Genomic DNA, 5,775 nt, shown 5'->3' with positions numbered 1-5,775 from the left:
TTTCTCGCCTGACAATGCGCCTAACGTGTTATTCCACCCAATCGTCAATACGTGTCCCTCGGGCTGTCTAACACGCTTTCCCTCCCGCAAGTTGACACGTGGCTTGCCGGCTGTCTCACACGCTTTCCTTCCCACAAGGACATTGAAACGACGTGACCGAGGAAGAACAGAATGTTGGATTGGGTAAGGAAGACAGAACGTTGGATTTTTGAACCCTCTCAGATCTGAGTGTTTACGCCCTTACGAACCAAACAAACACCATAAACGAGATTAGGGGGAGGAGGAGACTAAAAAATGGAGGAAAAAGGACATTGAAACGACGTGACCGAGGAGAGAGAGTCGCCGAAATATTCTCTAGTAATCGGGGTGAGGGAAACGAAGTCCGACACGAGATCCGACTCACGACCCAAAACCCACAGGCAACCCTAACCGATGTGAGGGTGGAGAAGATGAAGTCCACCTGGTCGGACCAAAACTCGAATACCCGCAACCTCATTATAGCTAAGCAACCCCATACCTAGTTTGCTCCAGTAACCTAAAATACAAAGCTTCGACCCAACAATGCAATCAGATACCAACTAGCAACCAGTCAAGTAGTCTAGTTCCTCTGTGCTTGGCCCAAAAACCCACATTCAAACAAAAAATACACAGAACACGGTCTAACCCATGATCCACTACACCAACTTGTGTGCCCACATGAACATTCAAGACCCATGCCTCGACCCACTTTGCGACTTGCTCATGTGTCAATGTCCCTCAATGACAGGGTCACTACTGCATACACCGGCCCCTTCGGCTTAGCTTCTCGGAATTTTAGGTTAAAAAACGACATATTTGGCTTGATTTGACATTTTTAACATGAACCTTTACATTTTTTACCTTTCCGAAGCTGATTTTTTTTAACATAGGTAATTATGAATCAATTAATAGATGTCCTAGTGGACAGTTTCAGTTATATCAAGGAGGCCAGTGTATTCCAGGCTCACAAATCATCATTTGCTATGCACTCAGGTAGTAAGGGTAAACTTGTACAATACTAACTTTTGTAGAAGCTTGGAAGCCATTTTAAATCTCTTGTGAGTTCAATTGATTTCAATAATGATAAGCTATTGTATTTTTATTTTACCTTTATTTGAGTTGTCAGAAGTGGGATTTGAACCCACACCCTCTACCTATTCTTTATAACTATTTTTATAAAGAATAGCACTTTATAATACAAAACCTTTCTAAGTTATAAAAGTTGGATTTCAACCCACGGACTCACAAGGACCAAAACTTGAGTCCTAAAGTCTTCAACCACTCAACCATCTTAACTATTTATTATGAGACCTAACATTGGTTGAAGAGTGGAATGAAGCAATCCTTATAAGGGTGTGAAAACCTCTCTCTTAAAGATGCATTTTAAAACTTTTAAATTTACACGATACTAACATGCCAAGACAAACAATATCTGCTAGCAATTGGAGAGGGACACAAAACATTAACTATAAGGTTGTGGATATCTCTCCCTAGTAGACATATTTTAAAATCGTGAGGCTGATGGTGATACGTAATTAGCCAAAGTAGACAATATCAGAGGTGGGCTTGGTTTGCAACAAATTGTATTAGAGTTAGTTATTGGGTGGTGTGCCAACGAGGTTGCTGGGAACACAAGGAGGTGGATTGTGAGATCTCACGTCGGTTGTGGAGGGGATGAAACATTTTTTATAAGCATGTGGAAATCTCTTACTATTAGATGTGTTTTAAAACTGTGAGGTTGTCAACGATATGTAATGAGTCAAAGTAGACAATATCTAGGCTAATACAAATAATTTGTTGGAATAGTTCAGTTGGTTACAGCGTATGATTGTTAACAATAAGGTCGGAGGTTCATCTCTCTTTTTATCAATGGGAATGAATCATTCCATTTTAGTATGTGGAAAAATTTAACCCTCCAACCAAAGTGGATAATGTCATATAATTATGTAGGTTCGTGATTCCTAACATTGTTATAGTCTTAATTTAACATTCTTAATAATAATATTGTGTTCTTTTTAGCATAAAGCAGTTACATCATGCATGTTCCAGTGACTCTAGGCCCCTAGAAAACTAGGGTCGTTACATATAATCTACACCTGAACATTATATAACCTAAAGAAAAACCCGTGGCAACTGTCTCGATCAAGGACTCGATTACCGCCTACAAGTAGGTTACTTATTTAGTTGCACTAGATACTACTTTTCCTTTTTGGGTGATCACTAATGGTTAGTTAAGGTCACAGAGCAGGGTCGTCCCGAGCCATCAGTTCTATATGTACAAGTTGTTGTCCTTATTTTTCGAATCTCGTTCCAATTTTTATCAATTTTTTCTTTGTCACGTCAGTTCTATGTGTTACAAATTATTGTCCTTAGTTTTCGAATCTCCTTCCAATTTTTATGAAATTTTTTCTTTGTTAGGATGTGTCATGAATAATGATTTAAAGTCTTAGAAAGTTGAGTTATTATAGCTGTGCTTTGAAGTCTTTAAAATTGAGTTATTACAGTTCTTATATGCTTGAAAAATCATGTCCAGTGAGTTCAATTGATTTCAAAAAATGATATGCTATTGTATTTTTATTTTACCTTTATTTGAGTTGTCAGAAGTGGGATTTGAACCCATGCCCTCTAATCCCGCATTGGTTTGAGAGGAGAAGGAAAGAATAACTTATAAGTGTCTGTAAACATCTCTAGTAGCGTGTTTTAAAACTGTGATTCTGACGACGATTTGTTACGGTAAAAAATGGACAATATTTTTTAGTGTTTGGAAATGGGAACGAAGCATTTCTTAGAAGAGTGTGGAAACCTCTCCCTAGTAGACTCATTTTAGAATTGTGAGGCTGATGATGATACGTAATGGGCAAAATCGGACAATATTTGTTAGCGGTGGGTTTGGGCTATTGCGAAAGCTATCAAAGCAAGTCACCAAGCGTTGTGCCAGCAAGGACGTTGGGCCCCCAAGGAGAGTGTATTATGAGATCCAACATTGGTTGGAGAGGGGATGAAACATTCCTTATAAGGATGTGGTGGGCTTGAGCTATTATAAACAACTAGCTGGAATAGCTCAGTTGGTTAGAGCGTGTGGCTGTTAACCACAAGGTCGAAGGTTCAAACCCTCCTTCTAGCGATGATAATAATAAATCTACCTACTCTAAATGAATTATGCTATGACTTGTTAGGAAGTAGTATGCTAGTTGAAGCCCAGGTCAATGGGGTACGTATGCGAGTAAGTAGTATGCTAGTTGAAGCCCAGGTCAATGGGGTACGTATGCGAGCTCGCAAGGGAGCAAATGTGTGTGTATGTAAGTCATGAGTAGAGAAGAAGTATGCACATCAAAATTCTACCCGGACATGAATATGAGACCAAGGCCATGAAATGATATTTTATGATAACCATGATTTTATGTGTTTGCGTGAGTAGAGAAGTAGTGGAGTTACTTAATGAGTATTTTAAGAAATACTCAAGACATGCACTGTTCTTATTTTTTAGGTAAAGGCAAGGCACCTCTGCACAAATGATGATGTCGAGATGACGACCATGGGATCAAACGTACACAACACTAGTGAGATAGAGGGGTAGGATCAAACGTACAAAGACGGTTAACATCATGAGAAAGAAGGAGAAGAAACAAGATGTAGACAACGAGTTTTGATACGGAGGAATGAAGAAAGGAAAATGCATGGAAACGAGTGGAGAAGACGAAGTCCACCTGCTCGGACCCAAACTCGAATACCCGCAACCTCATTCCAGTCAAGCAACCCCATACCCAGTTTGGTCTAGTAACTAGATACCCACCAACAATCAGTCTAGTAGTCTAGTTCCTATGTGCTTTGCCCAAAACCCACATTCAAGCCCAAATACACAGAACACAGCCCAACCCACGGATCCACTACACAGACCTGTGAGCCCACATGAACATTCAAGACCTGCGCCTCGAACCACTTTGCAACCTGCTCATATGTCATTGTCCCTCAGCGATAGGGTCACTGTTGCATACACCGGCTCCTTCGGCTCGGGATCTCGGAGTCCTAGGCTAAAAAATGGCGTATTATGCTCGGTTTGACATTTTGACACCGACCTTTATGTTTTTTGCCCTTCCGAAGCTTATTTTTACTTTAATAGAAATATTTAAGGTCAGTATAACTACTTATTTCTGAAGTTCAAGTTAAATTAAATTAGAAATGTAAATTACTAACGAAGCGAGATGGACGTTTTAATAGGAAACAACAACTGACAACACTTGGAGTAACTTCGAGAGACAAAATTCACGCTCGCATGTGTGAGTCATGTGTAGGGATGTACTACACGTCCAATTTTTTCAGACTAGAGGCCACCCCTATGATATTTTTAACAATAGGTTCCTAAGATCATTAGTTGCATGTGTTTGCATTCCCTAGCCTCAATACTGGAGCGTATTTCTTAAAATAATCAAGCCTTGTGCTACTTCTATTTTAGGTAAGGGCAAGACGCCCCTATATAGCTAACGACGACATCAAAAATAGAGATAATGACATGTGCATAGAATAGTAGTATTTTATTTTCTTAGGCATAGGTTAGTATAGGGCATTTTTACTTTGATGTTTTAATTGTTTTAGAAAGATGCTTTCAAATGAGTAAGTCCATGACACTATTTTAAGATGAAGTTTAAATGCTTAATTTCGTATAAGAGCATAGGATATGATGACGGTGGCAACTTTAGGCTAATAGAAATATAGGGTCGTTACCGTTGGTATCAGAGCTTTAGGTTATAGATTCAGTAGACTTACCTACGAGATAGGCTTGGCACGTTCCAAGGTTTTACCATCGATGTCCTGTCACCGTCACGTATGTCTTGTATAAGATAAGAAAAAGAAATGCCTTTAATTGCATGTACTTTTTTTGTTTACTAATATTGAATGTAATTTAGTATCAAATATGTTGAGCTCTAACTATATGATTTATGGTAGCATTATGTTCCACCTAGTTGTATTTTTATGAATATGTCATGTTTGCTAAATTATATGTTGTGAATATATGTGATATGATGCAATTTATGTTAGAGAGATATAGACTTAAGAAAAATTATATATTGGTTTTAGAATCATGCCACGTAAAGGGCACGGGAGAGGAGAACGAGGATGGAGACGACCCTGTATTAGAGTTAGAGGAAGAGGTGGAGGTGAAGATATCCCTCCTCGTGAAGGTTTAGTGACTAGAACGGACGCACCTTAAGTTGTGCTACCTTAGGCTATGGACCTCCAATAGCACTGATAGATGAAATAAATCTCACTACAAACCTGATGTGAGAATCGTTTCAGGCACTACGATCATGCTCACTCGACAAGCCAATAGGGTGTGAAAAAGGGAATGAAACCAACAAGCCAATAGGCCATCCTAACTGCTTAATGTTATACATAAGAATTACTATTTCCATTGGTGTGATTCCTTTTAGGGAACCATATGTAAAACAGCTAAAACTTATTTTTGAACGTGGACAATATCATACTATTATGGAGGTTCGTGATTTCTAATCATCAAGCATTCTCGATGAGATTTCATAGGTAATATTATCTATCATTTTCTATTGAATCAAAACCCTTGAATTGAGTTATAATGTTATAGTAATTTTCCTTTTCTATTAAATCAAAACCCTTCAAGTGAATTATAATTTTCTAGTTCATTTTTGGGGTATCTTTGAGTTTTCTATCATTGTTACTTAGTCTTAATCGAGCATTCTCGATGAGACTTCATAGGTAATATTATCGTCAAACCTTTTATGT

At 38.5% G+C, this 5,775-nt stretch overlaps 1 non-coding gene across 1 annotated transcript; it reads left to right on the top strand.

Annotated features, from left to right (window-relative positions):
* Positions 1–3,068: 3,068 nt before the first annotated feature.
* TRNAN-GUU lies at positions 3,069–3,142 on the top strand. Its single transcript has one exon. It is a non-coding gene; the product is annotated as a tRNA-Asn (tRNA).
* Positions 3,143–5,775: the final 2,633 nt, after the last annotated feature.

The sequence above is a fragment of the Cucurbita maxima genome, unplaced genomic scaffold (genome assembly GCF_002738345.1).
Source record: "Cucurbita maxima cultivar Rimu unplaced genomic scaffold, Cmax_1.0 Cma_Scf00171, whole genome shotgun sequence".
NCBI classification, from domain to species: domain Eukaryota; kingdom Viridiplantae; phylum Streptophyta; class Magnoliopsida; order Cucurbitales; family Cucurbitaceae; genus Cucurbita; species Cucurbita maxima.
This window is presented reverse-complemented; position numbering and strand designations above follow the sequence as displayed.